The sequence below is a fragment of the Halichoerus grypus genome, chromosome 10, assembly GCF_964656455.1.
Source record: "Halichoerus grypus chromosome 10, mHalGry1.hap1.1, whole genome shotgun sequence".
Taxonomy (NCBI): Eukaryota; Metazoa; Chordata; class Mammalia; order Carnivora; family Phocidae; genus Halichoerus; species Halichoerus grypus.
This window is the reverse complement of record NC_135721.1, coordinates 135,031,152-135,052,113: the sequence shown is the minus strand read 5'-3', so window position 1 is coordinate 135,052,113 and position 20,962 is coordinate 135,031,152. Positions and strand designations below refer to the sequence as shown.

General features: G+C 47.3%; 1 protein-coding gene across 2 annotated transcripts in view; it reads right to left on the bottom strand.

The window, feature by feature from the left end:
* ZNF831 (zinc finger protein 831) overlaps positions 1-20,962 on the bottom strand; it is a 109,386-nt gene that overhangs the window by 83,537 nt on the left and 4,887 nt on the right. Inside the window, exon 1 of one of the 2 annotated variants that reach the window (XM_078057340.1) lies at positions 10,877-11,265. The exons of the other annotated variant lie outside the window; for it this stretch is intronic. The gene's annotated coding sequence lies outside the window, so the exon portion shown is untranslated. Of the gene's footprint in view, positions 1-10,876; positions 11,266-20,962 lie in introns of those variants that run through there. 2 annotated transcript variants of the gene reach the window in all.

Sequence of the window (20,962 nt, the reverse complement as noted above, 5' to 3'; positions counted from 1 at the left end):
GTACCGAAAAAGTCTACATTTCAATCAAAACTCATTTGCCATACCCAAGAAACAGGAAGAAACTGACTGAAAAAAGAAAATCCATAGATGCTAACACCAAGATGCAAGAAATGTTGGAATTATCTGACAAAGATTTTAGAGCAGCTATCATAAAAATGTTTCAATGAACACTTATGAATATGCTTAAAACAAATTTAAAAAATAGAAAGTTTCAGCAAAAAAAAAAAAAAAAGAAAAGAAAAGAAAGAAAAGAACAACCAAATGGAAATTTTAGAACTGAAAAAGGCTATAACCAAAATTTTAAAAACTTAATGGATGGGCTCAAGAGCAGGATGGAAGGGACAGAAAAAAGAATCAATGTATTTGAAAATAAAATAAAAGAAATTCCCAGTCTGAACTACAGAGAGAAAACAGGCTGAAAAAATGAACAGAGTCTCAGGAACCTGTGGGACTAACAAAAAGTGTAACATTCATGTCATCAGAGTCCTGGCAGGAGAAGTAAAAGGGTACCGAGCTCAAACAGTACTTAAATAATGGCTGAAAACTCCAATTTGGCAAAAGACATAAAACCTACAGACTCAGGAAGCTAGTGAACCCCAAACAAGATAAAACCAAAGAAACCCTCACCAAAATACACCAGAGTCAAACTTCTGACCTCTAAAGACAAAGAAAAAAATCTTGAAAACAATGAGAAAGAAATGATACCTTACCTAAAGGGGAAAAACCATTCTAATGATAGCAAATTTCTCATCAGAAACTTGGAGGCCAGAAGAAAATGGTACATTTTGAAAGGGCTGAAATAAAAGAACTGTCAACCCAAATTCTATATCCAGAAAAAAATATCCTCCTTGAATGAAGGGGAAATCAAAACATTCTCAAATAAAAGAGAACCAAGAGAATTTGTCACCAGCAGACCTACCCTAAAGGAATAGCTAAAGGAAGTTCTCTAAACAGAAAGAAAATAATAAAAGAAGGAAACTTGGAACATCAAGAAGGAAAAAGAGGGGGCGCCTGGGTGACTCAGTAATTGGGTGTCTGTCATCTGCTCGGGTCGTGGTCCCAGGGTCCTGGGATCGAGCCCAGCGTCGGGCTCTCTGCTCGGAGGGAGGACTTCTTCTCCCTCTCCCACCCCCCCTGCTTGTGTTCCCTCTCTCACTGTCTCTCTGTCAAATAAATAAATAAAATCTTAAAAAAAAAAAAGAAGGAAAAAGAGTAACAGAGTAAAAATATAGGTAAATACAGGTAATATTGTATACCTATAAAAATATAGGTAAATTCTAAATTTCCCTTAGAACTTTTAAAATGATGTTTGAACAACACTGTCTGATATGGTTCTAAATGCATGTAAAATATATAAGATAACCATAAATGGGGGAGGGTAAGTGGAGATAAAGTTGTTACACTTCAGTCCCAATGGTAAAATAATGACATCAGTGGACTCTGATGAACTACATGTCTACGATGTCATACAGAGAGCAACCGCATACTCAGTATGGGGATAACCAATGGAGTCTGCCTAAACCACAGGCCACAAAGGTGGTCTCTCTGCAACTGTACAGCCTAAGACCAGAGATGGTGTGTCTGTAGCCTTCTTGACAGAGAAACTAGGGGCCCAGCAGTCAGAGCACAGCCTATCTGTGGCTGGGGGGATCTACACAAAGTGGCTGCTCCCTCAGCAAGACCTACTTCCCTCCACACAGTCCATGAGCTCTGAAGAGCTCTGTCCCTACTGGTGTCCAAACTCCCAGTGCACACCCACATTTCCTGCTTTCTGCCTGCACTCCAGGGTATTTACCTACTGTTTACCCAGCAACTTCAGACAAGCTCCAGTCTGGTTAACCCAGTCAACTTCTCTGCTGTTCCGTGGCAAAACCACAGCTTCTCCAATGAGGTCTGAACCCCTTCCAAGTATGCCCTTTCTTGGGTAATCTCTCTACCCTAGGGTACCACACAGAGTTGCCTTATATCTTATAGTTGGTCTTTTATTACAGTTCATCATTCTTATGTTAAACTTCTAGAGTGTCAACTACTGTGGTTTCTGTCTCCTGATTAGACACAGACTACTACAGAATTCTAGGAGTGGTCCCGGGACACAGATCCCTAAAGATGGGATCTAGGGACTGATTTGGTCATGCCCCTGGACTTGAGTGTGATGCGGAACTCCTTGCCAATGAGAAATGTGTTGCTTGTAACCCCTGACATGCAGTGGCATCACAATTAATCAAGCTATCATCTGTGGTTGACTGTGATAAAGTGCCAACTGCAGCATGTGCCTTGGGAGCTCAAGTAGCTTCTGCTCTTGCCGCGTTGGCAGTAATGATGACTACAAGGGCTGTGGTGTGGGACGAATGTTTCTGAGTGCCCTTGAGTGCTTACGGAGAGAAAATGACAAGCTCAGGTCTGTTAACTCCCACCTCAAGTCATGGTCTAAGAAGCAGACAGCCTCCATGACAGCCCTAAAAGAATCTCTTCTTTCTCATAGCCGCAGGGCTGACATTGCTGAAAATCAAACACAAAATGGAATGGTGTAAGTTGCTGAATGAAAATGGCAGCTGAATTCACAGTCTTGCCAAGTTTCTCATGTAAAAATTAGGTCATTAATGGGGAAAAAATGAGATCCTTGGAACGTGGAATAAGGACATCTTATTGGACCTCAAGAAATTGACAATGTTGACGTCTGGGTCATCCTGAGTCTCTCTTAGCAGCAGCAACAGATTCCCCTCCAATGTCCAAGACCTGTCTCTGCCAGCTTAAAAGCCCTGTGATACCCTCATTTGGGGAAGACACCTTGAAAGGGGATGCTCTTTCTTCTCTGAACCCACCCTAACTACCCCCTGTTGCCAGAAGACCCCTAATGAGAATCAAGTCTCAGCACGATTGGGTGGACAGGCATACACTGTGACCCAGGAGGAAACAGTTTATCCACCAAAAAAACTGGAGGCCTTTGTTAACACATAGTCATAGAAACATGGGGAATATATATGTGGAAACAGATTCTAAGGACATTGAGAAATACATTAATGAGGGGCCATTTGCGTCTCTGAAAACCTTTGTGGTTGCTGTTTATTCAGGCCAAGTATGACTGTAGGGGATGCCACCCTTGGGATAGGCTCCTTGATTTCAATGTGATGTCTGAATCCCAGCATTGCAGAGGCCAAGTGGCAGCACTTAATTGTCAAAGACAAAGTAGGCATGTCAACCACACAGCAGTAGGGACGTGTCAGTAATCAGAACTCTTTGAGCCTCAGAGATCTTTAGCAGTGGCTGCTTAATCCTGGTGTCCCTAAGAGTGAAAAAGGTAGGGGCACCTGGGTGGCTCAGTCAGTTAAGTGTCTGCCTTCGGCTCAGGTCATGATCCCAGGGTGCTGGGATGGAGCCCCGTGTTGGGCTCCCCGCTCAGCAGAGAGCCTGTTTCTCCCTCTCCCTCTGCCTGCCACTCCCCCTGCTTGTGCTCTCTCTCTCTCTGTCAAATAAATAAAATCTTTAAAAAAAAAAAAAAGAGTCAAAAAGGTAGTCAGCCTACTAGGACATCGCTTGGTCTACATGGCAAGAAACACTCTAAGTGTGGTAGCAAACAACCTGACTCGAGTCACCAAACGGAGAATCATGGCCTTTCATCCAGTTCTCAGACCTAAGTCAGTTCACAGGCCAGAAGCCCCTGAATGACAGAGGTGCCAGGTCTCCTGAAAGAGGACCCCCTGCTATTGCCACAAAGACACACTGTCGATCTTCCTTCTAAGCCTTCCCCCCAGAGGGACCTTTGGCCACATACTAGAGTGATGGAGAAAAAAGTAAATACTCGAACTTTTCCAGGGAATACTATATAATCCAAGGGTAAAGAACCCAGAGCAGGCTGAGGTCCTGCCCTGAGGGCAAGGAAACTCTGGAATGAACCACAACTTCATGGCAAACTGCAGAAATGAGGACTAGAATAGCTTTATGTGTGATCTCTATGCATACTGTACCGATGGGTCTGTTTACATATACTAATCATCCTCTACTTCTTTCTCCTTCTTCATACTTTTAGATTTTATGCATGAGTTATTGGAGGTTAATTTTACAACTTGGTCTTTAGGGAAGAGAATATTCAGGAAGGCCTTGACTGAATTTGAGTAGTAATTAATATAGCCCATGACGGATATAACAACTGTTTGTTCTCATTTTGAAAGAGTTAAAACTTCTTCAATTGTAGGAAGGAAAGATGTATCTTGTTAGGCAGAAATACGGAGTTGTTTCATTGTGTTAAGGAAGTCCCAATATGTACATGGAAGCTGAGTGGCCACAGGGGCAGGCCATGTCAGTTATTAATTTATTGCCTGTCAGAGCCAAATGCACCCTTCAACATATGCTATAGGATAAACAGTGCAATTCCTTTAAGATTTTAAAGAGGGCACAATGGTAAGGGACATTCCAGGAAGGAGAGGCTTCCTGCAATTTTCAGCAGGGGCCAAGGAGAGGGTCAGTGGTGTGGGTGCAAGGACATCTGCTGGAGCCTACCCCTGCCAAAGTCCCCAGATACACTCCCCCTGCAATCCTGCAACCTCAGCCTGACACTAAGCTGTCTGCAGCCGCACACACGGAAACCGAAGCTCCTGTGCGGACTGCGTATAGCCCGCCTGTGGCCGGAGAGTCACACGGCTGTGCAGCGCCTTCTGCACCCTAGGCACAGCCCACCTGTGGCTGCGGTGGGCATCCACAGACAACCACTCCACCTCCCACCCATGCAGCCCATTAGTTCCAAAGGCCTTTGTCCCCACTGGTGCCCAGATTCCCAGCGTAGACCCATGTCTCCTATTGTCCATCACCTGCTGACTGCCTACACTCTGGAATGTGGCCTATCATTCACCCAGTAACTCCAGGCAAGCTCCAGTCTGGCTAAACCAGCCAGTTTCTCTGCTGTTCGAGAGTCAGGCCATAGCCTCTCCAATGAGGTAGGAACCTCTTCCAAGTTTGTCCTTCTTCTCAATCCTAAAGTACCTTATAAAGTTTCCTTACATCTTATAGTCACTCTCTACAAAGGTATTACTTCTTGTTTTAACCTTCTCTTGTTTAACCTGTGTAATTTCTACTTCCTGCCGGGATCCAGAATGCCACACCAAGAGAGACCATCTCCCAGGCCAGAACACAAACCTTAGTAAGAACTGAAATCATACAGAGTGTGTTCTCTGCCTAGAATAAAATCAAACTGGACGTCAATAACAGAAAGGTAACAGGAAAATCTCCAAACACTTGGAATGAATCAGCATACCACTAAGTAACCCATGTGTTTAAAGACGAAATATCAAGGGTAGCAACAACAACAACAAACACTGAATGAATGACAATGAAAATACAGCATCTCAGAATTTGTGGGGTGTAGCTAACACAGTGCTCAGAGGGAAATGTAGAGCACTAAAGGCTTATATTAGACAAGAGAGCCACAAAGCAATAATCTAAGCTCCTACTTCAAGAACCTAGTGAAAGAAAAGCATCATAAACTCAAAGCAAGCAGAAGGAAGGAGATAATAAGGAAAAGGAAAGCAATCAATAAAGTTGGAAGAGAAAAATAATATAGTCAATGAAAGGAAAAATCTTGTTCTTCCAGAAAATAAATAAATTGATCTTTAGAATCTCTACAAATATTGAGAAAGGAAAAATGAGAGAAGACATGCATTAGCAGTATCAGGCAAGAAGCAGGGATATCACTACAGACCTTGTGGATACCAAATGGATAAAAAGGGAATTCTGTGAATAAGCGTGATACTCAGATAAACTTGATAACCTAGATAAAATGGACAAATTCCTCAAAAAGCACAAACTACCACAATTTGCCAAATATGAAAGAGATCATTTGTATAGCACTCTATTAAGTAGACTGAATTTGTAATTTTAAAACTCCCAAAAAAGAAGTCTCCAGGCCCTGATGGTTTCACTGAAGAATTCTACATAATGTTTAAAAAAGAATCAATGCCAATTCTATACAACCTCTTCCAGAAAATAGAAGGGAAGGGAAGACTTCCTAACTAATTTTAGGAATCTACGTGTTACCCTGACACCAAAACCAAAGACAGCACAAAACAGAAAACTACAGAGCAACATCCCTCTTGGATATAGAGGCAGAATCCTTCACAAAAATATTAGCAAACAGACTCTACAACATAAAAAGAACTATATACCATGGCCAAGGGTTCCAAGGATGTACCGATGGGATCCACCACGGTAACACAGTAAAGGAGGAAAGTCACATGATCACACCAACTGATGTAGAAAAAGCTTTCGACAAAAGTCAAAACCTACACGTGATAAAATCTCTCAGAACACAGAAATAGAGGGAAAGTTTCTCAACTTGATGAGGAGCATCTACAAAACATCTACAGCTGATATTACACTTAATGGCAAAAAACTGAAATACTTCCTCCTTAAGTTTGGGAACAAGACAATGATGCCTCTCTTATCATTTTCATTCAACACAGTACTGGAAGTTCCAGCCAGTGTGATAAAGCAAGAAAGGAAATGAAAGACATATGGATAGGAAAGGAAGAAATAAAACTGTCCCTTTTTTGCAGATGACATGATTGTTTATGTAGAAAATTCCAAGAAATCTACAAAAAAAAATTCCTAGAACTAATAAATTCATCAAAGTCACATGATACAAGTTCAACATACAAAAGTCAATTCTACTTTTATAACTAGCAATGAACAACTGGAAACCAAAGCTTAAAATACAATGCCATTTACAATCACTCAACAGTATTGAAATACTTAGGTATAAATCTAATGAAACCTGTACAGGACCTATTTGCTGAAAAGTGCAAAGCACTAATGGAAGAACTCAAAGAAAGTCTAAATGAAGAAGGAGACATTGTGTCCACAGATTGGAAAACTGACCTTAGTAAAGATGTCCATTCTCTCCAGACTGACACGCAGGCTCAAGTCAGTTCCTATCAAAATCCCAGCAAGACTTTTTATGAGCAGAGACAAGACTATTCTAAAATTTATATAGAAAGGTAAAAGAACTGGAATAACTCAGTTTTGAAAAAGGATAATAAAATGGAAAGAATCAAATCAGTCTACCTGATTTGAAAATGGATTACACAGCTACAGTAATCAAGACTGTGTTGTATTCACAGAGGAACAGACACACGGATCAAAAGAATTTTCTTAAAAAACAGAATTAGACCCACACGAATATACCCAACTGATTGTGAACAAAGGTTCAAAGGCAGTTCAGTGGAGGGAGTATGTAACTTTTTCAGCAACTGACATGCATAGGTACAAAAAATAAAGGTCAGCCTCAACCTCACACCTTATGTAGACAAAAATTAACTCAAAATGTGAGGCAGGCTTGAATGTAAAATGTAAAATCAGAAAGCTCTAGAAAAAAACACTGGAGAAAATCTTCAGGATCTAGGGCATAGGAGAGTTTTCAGGGGTGCCTGGATGGCTCAGTCGGTTAAGCATCTGCATTTGGCTTAGGTCATGATCCCAGAGTCCTGGGATGCAACCCCATATCGGGCTCCCTGCTCAATGGGGAGTCTGCTCCTCCCTCTCCCTCTGCCCCTCCTCCTGTTCGTGCTCTCTCTCTCTCTTAAAAAAAAAAAAAAAAGTTTTCAGACCTGAGCTGAAGATGCAAAATCCTTGCTCTGTGAAAGCCCCTATTTATAAGACGTGAAAAGAGTACCTACAGACTCACAAGCTCATGAGATGTTCAACATTATTAGCCATCAGAGAAATGCAAATTAAAACCACAGTGAGAGATCACTGCACACCTATCAGAATGGCAAAAACAAAAAACAGTGACACCACCAAACACGGGTGAGGGTGTGGATTCACTAGATACACTGGCGGTGTGAGTGTGGAGTAGTACAGCCATTCTGGAAAAGAGTTGGGCAGTTTCAAAAAAAAAGGTCAAACATACAACTACCGCTCAATCTAGGGATTGCACTCCTGGGCATTTATCCCAGAGAAAGGAAAAGTTCTGTCCACACAAAACCCTGTACACAAATATTCATAGCAGCTTTATTTATAAGAGCAAAAAACTGGAATCAGCCCAGAAGTCCTTCAACAGACAAATGTTTAAACCAACTGTGGTATATCCACATCATAGAATACTACTCGGCAATAAGAAGGGGTGAACTATTTTTTTTTTAAGACTTTATTTATTTATTTATTTATTTATTTATTTATTTATTTGAGAGAGACAGAGATACCGAGAGAGAGCACAAGTGGGGAGGAGAGGGAGAAGCAGGCTCCCTGCTGAGCAAGGAGCTGATGCGGGGCTTAATCCCAGGACCCTGGGATCATGACCTCCGCCGAAGGCAACGGCTTAACTGACTGAGCCACCCAGGCACCCCGAAGGGGTGAACTATTAATATACAGAACAATTCGGATGACTCTCCAGAGAATTATGCTGAGCAAGGAAAGTTAATCCCTAAAGGCTACATGCTGTGTGATTCTATCCATATAACATTCTTAAAGTGACAAATTCTAGAACTGGAAGATAGATTGGTGGTTACTAGGAGTTAAGAGGAGGAGGGCAGGAGAAAAGCGAGCATGACTGTGAGGGTGGGATACTTGTGATGATGGAAATGGTCTGCAAATTGACCATACCAACATCAATATCTTAGTTGTGATCTGCAAGACATTACCATTGGGGGAAACTGGATAAAAGCTACAGGGGATCTTCCTGGTTTTCTTACAACCACATGCGAATCTACAATTATCTCAAAACAAAAGGCTAATTTATTAAAATAGTAAATAAATAAATAACTGAAATAGGAACCACCTTTCCAGTGCGTGAGTCAATGTATTTAATGCAGCACCCGTAGTTTCCCTAAACTAAAACCAGGTCCCTAGTCGGGAGTGCCACAAGGCTCCCCTTGGAGAAACGGACTCAACGTGCATCATTTTCCTTGACGTGGTCTTCTTTGTACCAACCCCTTTTCCTTATGTACTTTTTTTTTTAATTTTATTTTATTATGTTATGTTAGTCACCATACATTACATCATTAGTTTTTGATGTAGTGTGCCATGATTCATTGTTTGCGTATAACACCCAGTGCTCCATGCAGAACGTGCCCTCTTGAATACCCATCACCAGGCTAACCCATCCTCCCACCCCCCTCCCCTCTAGAACCCTCAGTTTGCTTCTCAGAGTCCATCCTCTCTCATGGTTCATCTCCCCCTCTGATTTCCTCCCCTTATTCTTCCCTTCCTGCTATCTTTTTTTTTTTCTTTTTTAACATATAATGTATTATTTGTTTCAGAGGTACAGGTCTGTCCTTATGTACTCTTATATTCGAAGGACATAGGACATCACTACCATATACAGAAAAGCTCCGCCATGGCTATGAATACCGAGTGGTCATCATGAAACCACAGCTAGAGCAATGAAGGTCTGCAAAGACCACGCTCACTTGGTTGCAAGCCAAGGCAGAGAAAAGGCTACCTCCTGACGTCTCAAACAGGCCCTGCAGAAACTCCCCCAGCACGGCCATCCCAGGGCCGCTCAGCCACCACCGCCGCACCACACCCAGAGGGCCGCGGGGGTGCTGGGATCCCCAGACTCCAGAGACAACACCTGCCTCTGAGTCTGCTGCTACTGACACCCTCTGTGACTTTGAATAAGCCACCCAACTTCTCCAAGCCGAGCGTTCCTGATATAAGAAGTGGGGCTCATGTCCACTTTTTCAAAAGACTGGAAACACAATAGATGTGATTGGTGTGTGCACAGCAGGTACTCCACGTGTTAGGATTTTCCCTCTTAATCAAACAGAACTCCCCCACCTCCCTTCTGCAAGCTTGGTTCTCTGCGCACATGTTTACAATTTCTACCAGGAGAAAAGTCTCTGCCTGGTACCCGTTTGCCTCTTGTGGTGGCCTCATTTCCCATAGGTCACCACAAAGTGATCACTTAGGTTCTTCTGGATGACCCTGATCACGTGGATCTCCTCCTCCGTAACCGTACCCCTTCCCCAACTTCTCAGCTGAAGTGCAACTGAGGAAGCCCATCTTCATCCCATGGCTTCTCAGGATCTTCCCACAGCCCCCAAGATGGCTGCAGAACCTCCACACTCGCTCTGACATTAGCCTTGTGGTCCAAAATGCCTGCTCTTATCTGGGGCAGTAGAATTAGGCACATTATTTTAAACTGGCCCTGACGTTGATTCTGCTTTTCCCAGCCACCCAACGCTATCATTTTTCTAGCTCGCATCCTGTCCCTCGCTGCATTTTGGCAGATAACATCTCTGGTTTCATTCTTACAGAAAGATTTGCTACGGGAACAGAGAGGCACATTACCTCTCAGAGCATGGCTCCATGGCTTATCTGACAGACCCTGCAGCTCTCAGCTATTTTGGACACTGGGAAGCCAAATATGTATGTAAATACGTGGCCCAGGGTCCATGGTCCCTTGTAAATCTCATTGAAAAATGCTACCCTTGGGTGATCAGTACAAGTGCTATAAATAGGATCTGTATCAAATACCATTTTAGAATCTACTGTACATTTAGTTTTGCAAACTCTTGGGCTAACATAACTAATATTTCTAAACAATTCACACCTCCATTTTAATTAGGTCTATCATTGGAAAAAACTGCTTACAATGCCACAAATTTCCCATAGGTTGTTTTTATGTTTAGTCAAACATGGATTGTGGACCTGGTTTCTGACAGCCATTATGAATTGCAATAAATATTTTGACAAAGGCAACAGTGCTGTTAAGCACACAAGAGAATTACTGAACTGGGTCAGACCCAGTTTTACGTGGTATTTCTTTTTAACTGCATGCTTGAAAATAAATATATCATTAAGAACACAGGGTAAAAAGAAAAAAAAAGTTGTTTTTTTTTTAAGCTGACTTCTTCTATATGTTTATCTCATGGGACATGTTACATACCTTTATGAAGCGTGATGATTTTCAGCCAATGATGCTCCAACTCAAACACAAATGACCTGGCCAGAAACTGAGAAGATATCCATAGTTCCTGAAGAGACCTCTGGGCAGCCGCCCCCCACACCGAGGACAGAGGGGGCTCACGTCACACACCCTCCTCCCACTCCACGTAGGCAGTTTGCAACTCTTTGCTGAGAAGGTGTCTGAGGCATCTTCCACCATCCCCACTCTGCAGGCAGCATCTCAAAGCACAAAGAGATGCTCCCTGCATCTTAGAAAATAAAGCAAAAGAGGATGGCTCCCCCATTGCTTGGCCTTTGAGGCAACTCCGTGTTTAACTGGGAAAAGCACCATTCTGAGCAGCACGGAGGAGACTCAAGCAGAGACGAAACCCGAGCTGGCTCAGAAATAGGAAGTATGTTATTTTCTATACATTACTTAATGTCACAGTAGCAGCCCTTAGAAAAGAGGAAGAGCTAGACACAGACAGGGGAAAAAAAGAGAGCCACAGCTCGAGTCTAACAACCCATAAACAGAGCCTGCCCCCTGGAAATGAGGGTGTTCAGCCCCCTGCACCACAGGGGAAGTTTTTCTGGGCAGGCTGGTAAGAAGTGGAGCCGGTGTGGTCCTCTTCCTGGCTGTGGGGTTGGAAAGAGCATGGGCACAGCCTTCACATGCATACCTGGAGCTTCCCAAGGGCCCAGAATGAGCATTTCCACTGCGGGTGATATGGCGGGAGACCTCACAAGGATCTCTGGGGTGCTGTCCCCACTTACAACTTTGATAGTTTGTCCAACCTGGAACTGTTTCCATTCATTTTTATTTGTAACACATTGCAGTGAACTATTATCCCAATGACTGCATTTCAGGTGCCCCTTAAGTTGTGCACCCAGAGTCCCCCTCTCTCCCTACAACTTTGGAAGGAGCAAACATGACAGCGATAGAGGGGGAAAAATACAGTTGTTCTAAGTGGTGGAGGCTGAGAGCAAAACGGGGTGCGCTACTGGGAAGAAGTGCATTCAAGAGAAAGACAGGGTTGACCAGATGCGACTCTGGCCATGCGGACTGGGGGCATATCAACTCCTTTAGACCGGTGTCCCATTGCTCTGACTGTGCTAGTTTTTCACTGGGAGAGGGAGGCTTCCTTGCCCCACTTTGCCATCAGTAATGTCCAGCTGGTCAAGTATCTAAGACTCATGTTCAGCTAGGTTGGGTTTGGGGGCAAATTTCATCTGGCTGAGTGATCTAGGCTTTGGAAGAACCAAATGATGCAGATTCACGTGGCTTCCACTCCCTGTCCCCCCAGCATCAGTGAGCAGGCACCTCACTGGCTGTGCCAGAGGCCACAGGGAGCGTGCACTTGAAAATGGGAAAGTGACTGATGCAGAGCCAGCTTTGATGCAACCGGTCCACGTGCGTGAGACGGAACTCAGCTGGCATGTGTGGCACAGCCACACCTCAGAGTCCCCTCCTGTCCCCCAAGCCCCCCGGACATCCCCAGAACCCAGAAGCCAGGAGTAAAATACCTGCCTGGCTCTGACACCATCCGTTCTGATTTGTTGGTATTTGCACCTCTTCCGTTGTTAAATACTATCAGAAACACCCCTGGCCACAACAGACATACAAACAAAACTTTGCCAGAGCCCAGAGGAAGAAGGTTTCGGGAGCCTTCCTGGAGAAAATGACAGATGAGCTGGGCACTGCCGGATGTGGAAAAGTTTGACGGGCAGAAGTGGCAGCAAGAGGCAAGCTGGGAAGGCCGGAAAGTTCACGAAGGCCAGACTTCTGCATGCTCCACCGCCTCAACAGGGAGAGGGCCACGGGCAGCCGTGGACAAGGGGGGCATGGGGACTACTGGAAACACAAGCTGGCATGAGCCAACAGACACCCAAGCTCTCGTGGTGAAGACAAGGGCCTTGCCGGCCGTGGGGGGGAGGGCCCCGGCAGCTTGAGTGCTGTGGAAAAGGAAGGACCAAAGCAGAAAGGGGTGAGGCTCCCTGGGACACTGCCACCCCCATTCTCTGAGAGGCCTGGTCCAGCAGCTTGGCTAAGAAGGTCCTCGAGGACAAATTTGTCTCTATATCCTAAAAGGACTTTGATTTGCCTTTTTTCTCCAAAGTTACAGTCTGAACACACTTCATTAAGATAAATTAGTGAAGAAGTTTCCTGTACAAGAGCTAAAACATTGATTGAAAAACAGTAACAGCAAAGGAAAAAAAAAAAACTTTTGGAGTTGATTGAAAATAAGTATGTCGACAATGAACTGATAAACATCCAAACATCCACACAATGGACCATCATTAGGCAACAGAAAGGAAATGAAGTCCTGACACCTGCCATCACGTGGAGGACCCTTGAAAACGTTATGCTAAGTGAGAGAAGCCAGACACACAAGGCCCCACGTTGCAGGCTTCCATCTCTAGGAAATGTCCAGAACAGGCACCCCACAGAGACAGAAAGTGGATTTGTGGCCACCACGGGCTGGGAGAGCTGGGGGGAAGGACTGCTAATGGGTACAAGGTTTATTTGGGGGGTGCTGAAAATGTTCTGGAACTAGATCATAGTGGTGACTGCACAAATGTGTGATTATGTTAAAAAACACTCAATTGTGCACTTCAGAGGATGGATTGTATGGTGTGCGACTCCTACCTCGATGTAACAATAATCAGTCCCCGGCCAAGTTCCTGAGCGCCAGAACATAACTCTCCAGAGCGGGTACAACAGATAGCCCATGAGCTCAGCATTGGCTATAGTCACCAAAAAAAGAAAAGAAACATAATTTCCAAAGAATGGTGAACTAACTTTCTCCAGCCTTTTTTTTCCCAAGGAAACAAACAGAAAAGATCTATCACCCCCTTGCTGGGAGCTAGTTTCACCCGGCAACGGCACAGTCTCCCACGGCTGTTCCTGCGACAAAGTGAGCAGGTGCAGGGCAGCGGAGGAGACGCCAGGCGCCCCGGGGGTCCCAGTGAGACCGGGCCGGGAAGAATCACACACACACACACACACACTCCTGCTGAGAAGCCGCAGCCAGGAGCAGAATGAGCCCCTGCCTCTGGGGTTCGGCCCCGGGACCCTCCCCAGTCCCCGAGTGTGCCGTCCGGTGGCAGAAAGAGGAAGGGAGAGGCGCTGGCTGCAGTCGGCCGCCCGCCACCCCAGACTGCCTGGGGGCTGGCCCGGCCTCCCCAGCAAGCAGGGCACAAAGTCATTCCCGCTGCCTCCTGAGTCAAGTCAATAGCAGCTGCCAGACCGGTCCCCACGTCCTGCCACCTGCCTTTCCAGCCCCACCTCCGGTGGCCCTCTTCAAAGCACTGGATGGACCTAGAACAGTGCCCACCTAACACAGTGTCACAGTCCCAAAAGTATGCACCCAATCCATGAATGAATGTTTGTTTGAACACAGTACGTGAAGAACCAAGGCCACACAAGGCCGAGCAAGACGGATACCACCCCTTCCTCTCTGCAGAATCTCCCAAGATGGACACGCACGGCCCACCTCCTGCTCTGCACGTGCAGCCCTCCTCCGGCCGCGTGCCCCGTGTGTGGCCAGCACAGCGTCCCTGCCAGGCCTTCACGCACGCCTCGCCGTACAGCCCGCGCAGCGCTGGGCACGGAGGCAGCCCTCAGGCAGCGTCTGCTGAGTGACGAGCCCTGTCAAATCCCTCGCTCCCTGGGCCAAACGCAGACCTCGCACCAAGAGCCTTACAAACGTACAAAGCAGGCGGAACCCGCCTGACATGGGAAGCCCGAGGCTGGCCTCTCCGGGGGCAGGGGGCACGGTGGGACAGGCAGCTCTGGAGCTCTACAACGAGTCACCTCAGGGACACACGCACTCAGATTTGCATTCAAGTCCAGTCGTCTGGGGGGTCAGCTCCCTCCGCATCCTCCACACGCTGTCCTCACTGTCAAAAGAGGTTTGTAATCACAACCCATGTGGGCTGGGAAATGAGGTGCACCTGTCAAGCCCCTTCAGAAAGGAGCACTCCACATATGTGTGACCTCGTGCTGATGGCTGTGGTTCTCATTTCTGTGCAGATAGAAAAGGGCCCCCCCGAAGGGTAACTGCGTGAGTGCCCCATGCAATTATCTGTCTGCACGTCCTCGGGGCCACTTAAACAATGTTTTTATTTAAAACATGATGCATCCAGCCAGTTTTTGATTATCCATGGTAATGGGGGTCAAGGATCAGCTGAATAATTGAAATGGAAACTTGATTCCCACCGAGAGTTTCCCTCTCCCCCACCTCCTTCCTTCCTTCCGCAGAGGAGAGAGGCGCTGTGGGACTGTGGAAGGGGCGCTGGGCTGGAGGCCGCATCCCGGCCCTGGCCAGGACTTTGTGACTGGCTTTCTGGGGGGCGTGGAACAACGCCCTTCCCTTCAGGGGGGCTGTGACGGGAGGGGGCTGGACGGCAGTGCGCCTCAGCACCAAGCTGTACGGCACCTTTATTTATAGGTACAACACATTTCTTCAGATTGACTTCCTTTTACCATTTAATGTGTCGCAAACAGTATCATTACTATAATAATAATACTCCTAATGGACACGGGCCTCATCTATTTTTGTGATGTCCATTAAAATAACTCCATAAGCATTATGCTTTCTTAAAAGGGTCTTTCGAAAGATACCAGGCAGAACTTCACTGAGATGACGTCCTCCTGACTCACAGGACAGCTTCCCCCAAATGGCCCTGCTTCCCTCTCCCTGCGCAGCGGAGCTCCCCCTTTCCTGGCCCTTTCCGGAACAGCTCCCATCGGGCCGATGGAGATGGCTCCATCAAGCTGTCTCCCGCCTCGCACCGGCTGTGATTGCGGCGTCGGGGGAAAGGTACAAAGCCTCCCGGGGCCCATTACCCCCAATGTTCTCCTGCCGTAATTGCCAGCTGCCGTTCATTTCCCCAAAACATCGCCCCTGGCTGCCTGAGTGACAGCCGAAAAGCAAGGGTTAGGCAGGGCGTTTTGTTTCCCTACAAATTGTATCCCTGTTGAGGAAGACGTGATGTGGCTCTTGAGCACTTGGCTATCAGACTTTTAATCACAGTGTAAAAATGAAATCACTTCCAGCACCTGAAGGGATTTTGCTGGCGTCACCCACTGTTTTTGTAGATTAATTTTTTAGAGCAGAAAGAAAAAGCCTTACATTTCATCTGTAACAAGAAAAACTGGTTTTCTCCCCCCAGCCCCCAACACTTCCAAAAGTTTCTTATGTAAGGACTTTGTTTTTCATTTTTATTTTTTTAAAGGGAAGAGTTCACTGGTCCAGATGGGGAACAAAATGGCAGGGTTAAGACCCCACCACACCTCACCACTTGGAAGACTGGCTAATCAGTGTCTTTTGGACGTATTTACAAAAACAATATGTTTAAACATTTCAATAAACAGATTAAAACACAGATTTGTACATTAGCCTCTGCCAGCTGCCTTTCCAAGCCAAGAATCCTTTTGTCCTTATGAGACCAAATGATGATTGTTCCTCAAATCCAAGGCCTGGCCTGAGAGACCCTGGACTTTCCTGGTGATTTGGTTTTCTCTTCCTCTTGGTGGCCTCTGATCTATTTCCCACTGTCCTCTCCTCTGGGTGTGTTCTTACTGTAAGTTCCCCCAAAGCCTTTTTGGAAGGAAGTAGAGCTCGAGTTGTAAGCCACCCAATTTCCCTCCAAAGCCAGAGTCCAAAGTCCCATCCACATCCAGAGGGAAGGGCTGGCGTGACCTCAGTGTCATGCTTCCAGCAGCACAAAGACCTCCTGCTCCCAGGAGGAGGACTTGCATTTAAGTGCTGGCAATTTCAGGAGCTTTGGCTGAGCACCAGGGAAAATATACACCTCATCCACACCTTCCTCGGACTGCCCATCACTTCCTACCCCCAGGAGAGCTTTTTTAGCACCTCTCTCAAGACCAGGCTCTGAAGATGAAGTCTCCCAATGTGAGAGAATTCACCCCTTCACTCAGGGTCCCCAGCCCATCTCTTAGCATGCCCAGTGGATGAGGGCTCCTGGAATTTAGAGATAAAGCTACTTCAAGGATCATGTAACCCAGCAACGTCAAGTTCAGGTGCACCAGTCCCCTCCCCTCCTGGCACCCACGGCTACTTGGTCATGGCACTCTTCCCCACAGAGCTAGGCATCGGAAGCCTCTTTATCTGGACCTCTACGAAACCATCTACTGTGAGATCTGTACTTGAGCTAAAACCAATCGGCCACGTCCTCATTGTAAAGGTCACAGAAGGGGGACCAGAACCCACCTCTCACCAGAGCCCACGCCATTCCCTGCAACACCAAACTCTGGCTGCCACTATTTTTGTCGTGGTATTACCTGCACATACGTGTAGATGCAGACACGTGTCCAGGTATGTGTGCCCAGCCTTGCTTGTTTTCCTGACCTGCCTGTTCTGCTTTGTCCAGTCTGTCCTTTCACTTCCCACTGCCTTGAGAGGATTTTGTCTTCACTAAACAGCTCTCTACTCTTTCATGTGACTCATAATCACAATAATTGGGGAGAAGATAAGGGCAAAGTCCAAACAGGTAGATACTAACCCCAAAAAAGCAATGAAAGAAAGAAGACATTACCCCTCCCAGGTGTCTGGGAATTTGCATTCAACAGGTATATATTCACCAAATATTGCTTGAGTACCAACCAGGTTCCAAACTCTAGGTCAAAGGATCAGGGGAGAATAAGACAGATAAAGTCCTTGCCTTCATGAGGCTGACATTCTAGTGAAAGACATCGTCATAACTACAAAAACACATCAATGAGTGGAGTAATCTCAGACAGAAATGAGTGTGATGAAGGCAGAAAACTGGAGTGTTTGATGAAGGATGAGGGAAAGGGAAGGAGGAGCATGCCTGGGAAGAGACCTGAAATAGAAAAAAGATTCAGCCATGAGGAAATATGAGGGCACTACGTGCAAAGGCCCTGAGGCAAGCACTCCTGTGGCAGGTTAAGACCAGCAGAAGGCTAAGGGCATTCTGGGTAATAGCAAAGAGGAGAGAGCTGGAAGATAGGCCAGAGGGCGGGCAGACAAAAGATGGTGCAGAGCTTTTTAGGCCACAGGAGAAATTTTATTCTAAGAAGCATCAGACAATGTGTGGAGGTGAGGATAGCAATTGAGAAAAACAACAGGGTCAGAACAAAGGAAGGAACTTTTCAGAGTCTACACGAGAGAAAGTGAATGGAAGGAGAAAGAACAAATTTTGCAAGGGCTGCTGTGGATCATGCTTCTACCTCCGAGGGCTGAAAAAATCCAAGCAAAGAAGCATGCATTATCAAATCACTTATTGTTTTCTGCCCTGGATCTGGTGCTCATAAAGCTGCTCTGAGACCACATAGGTGCCCATTAGCCAAGCCTCCTATGGGATTTACCAACAGGTGTGACTATGCGCGTGTGCATCTTTGGAGAAGTCCCCGCTCTGGATGCATGTTTCCCTGTCCCTGCATGGGAAGAATGGGCCCAGGCTGTTTAAATGTTCCTTCCTCTCTGAGGCATGACCCAACTGGCTTCAGCCGCGGGGACTTCCCCCGCTTCCAGGGTCCCGTGGCAGCGGGCATATCCTTCCTCACGCACTCAGTGCCGTGTGCTGTACTGATCAGTTTACACATCACTTTCTCTCACTAGACAATGCACTCCTTGACAAAAGTTTAACTTTCTTAGCCTAGCCCCAAGTAGCTGCTTGGTAAGCAACTGCTGAGAACACGGGAGAGCCAACGCTGCCCGGGGCCTTTTCAAAGGAGTTCGCTGCAGCACGAAGCGGCAGGGCAGGACGTCCCTCTCTGAGGCTGTGCTGGCCCAGGCATCTTCCCACAGAGTCCCTGTCCCTCAGCAGGGACACCCCACCTCTGACCTGCCCTTCACAGGGTGCACTGGTGGACCCTTGGGACCATCAAACATGTCCGTCCAGCCTCCCAATCAGGTCTTGGCAACTGGGAGACCCAAGCTGTCTGGGCAGCGTCCAGCACAATTAAGCTCTTCACCTTGTGGGCCCCTCTCAGTGAAGCAATCTGCTCCTCGTGCCAAGCCTTCTGCTCCCCGGGAAGTCCCGCCCGTGCAGATGTGCCCGGCCTAGTGAAGAGAGCCAAACAGAAATCAGCCCGGACCTCCTCCAAAGTCAGCCAGTGGGTCTGGAGCATGCTTAATATCTTGTAGACTCCGTCCTGTTCTCCTCGGGTCCAGTTGCAGAGAATGTGGCTCAGAGGGGAAGAACTCAGAGTGTGGGGGCTAGCAGCCAAAGCACATGTTCTCCCAAGGAAGGTGGTGGGGAGGCCGAGGGAGGGGTGAATTCAGGAACAGGATCTGCATGACACGCTGCTCCAGGTGCTAAGCTGTGAGCCACTCAGCAGGTTGGGGATGACAATGGTGGCCAAGCAGGATTTTGGTCAGACTGGCCACAGTCGGTGAAAGCTATTCCCTACCTTCGCCCTGGCCCCTCACAGATCCACTCCCCACTCTACAGCCAGAGGGACGGTTCCCAAAAACACAATTACGTCCACCACCTCATGCTGGTGACAACCCCCTGGTGCCCATCACTCTTGGAACTCAGTGATCTGCTCTGCCTGCATTACCCATGGGCACCAGCCTCTGCCACCTCCCTAGTTCCTCCCGAAACCTCTCATCTTATTTCTGCATCCCAGCCACACTGGCCATGCAGCTCCTCACGCTCCAGCCTATGTCCCTGCCCCCACTAACCCTTCAGCTCTCAGCCAGTTCCCAGCTCCTCAGGGGGAGCCTGCTGGGATACCCACTCCCTGACCAAGCCAGACCCCTGCACTCACCACAGTTCTCACGAAACGTTACATGTGTCAGGACTTGCTAAATGATGCAAACCCCACAGGCCAGGGACCCTTCTGCTTTGTCACCAGCTCCAAGTGACAACCAACTCTGTTGCCCTGCATGAGTGAGTAAATGGACGAATCGTCCACCCAAACTGGACAGCTCAGACCATCCCCCCAACCCCCGCACTCCTGCTTATGCTGCTCCCTCAGCCTGGACCTCCCACAGCTTACTGCTCATCAAGATAGATCCAAACGCTGCCTCCCCAACAATGGCCTCGGGGTCCCCCCAGCTGGAAGCAATCCCCTCAGCAGCACATTCTCTGTGGCACTTTGGGGTCTATCTTTACCCACCTCCCACTATAATGAATTTAGCTTGGTTTCCTGAGTTCCAGGACCTTCAAAGGGGAGAGCCACACATTTCATATTGCCGTGCCCCTTGTGACACCTGGGGTGGCACCGGCAATGACTCATAACAGCAGAAACTTATTGGATGATAGGCCAGCCACGCCTCCGAGCTGTGGCGTGAGGCAGGCAGCCATCACGCGCACGATTTCACAGAAGAGGAAAGGATGCTCACACAGGTGAGGCAACTTGACCCAAACACTCAGCCAGGCATCGGCGAAGACACCCTTTAGACTCAGGCCACCAGCCCCACCGGCATGCATAGTCCTGAAACCAAGCTCCCTCGCTCAGCCTGAGCGCCCTCGTTCAACAAGAGACAGGGGCAAGAAGCAACCCACTCCCCATCAGTGTCCCCTGTGCTCAGAGCCCGTCTTGGAGAACGTCTCCCAGCATGAGGGGTTCAGCTGGCACCAACGTCTGCGGCCAACCCTACTGACGCTGACAGCGTCAATCCCAAACCATCTCAGTTCTACTGGTGCAAATCTCCACAAAGAACTTTTCAAGACAGTGCTCCCTCTTCAAAGAGCCCGTGCCCAGGATCGAGGTGTGGACTCTGTCTTGTACTCAGCGGGCAGTGATTCACCCGCCGGGCAGCAGAGTGAGGGGGCTGGTGGCGCCTGGGGGTGAGCTCAGCTGGGTGTCTCGCTGGTCATGGGCAAGTTACTTTACCTTCCAAAGCCTCTGAGTATCCACCTGTCTGTCAAGCGGGGACGATCACCACACAGGCACCTTTGGGAAAATGAGGTACGAGGTGCTCACCAGAGGACAGGTAGACCTCCAACCCTCAGCAAACGTCAACAGCGGCATCGCCGTTAGGAATGTTCTCATCAGTCATCTCCGGGGCCGGCCATCTCAGCAGGAGGATGCCCAGGGAAAGGGGCTGACTCCTGCCTCAGGGGAGGTCATCCCAGGAGACAGGAGCCA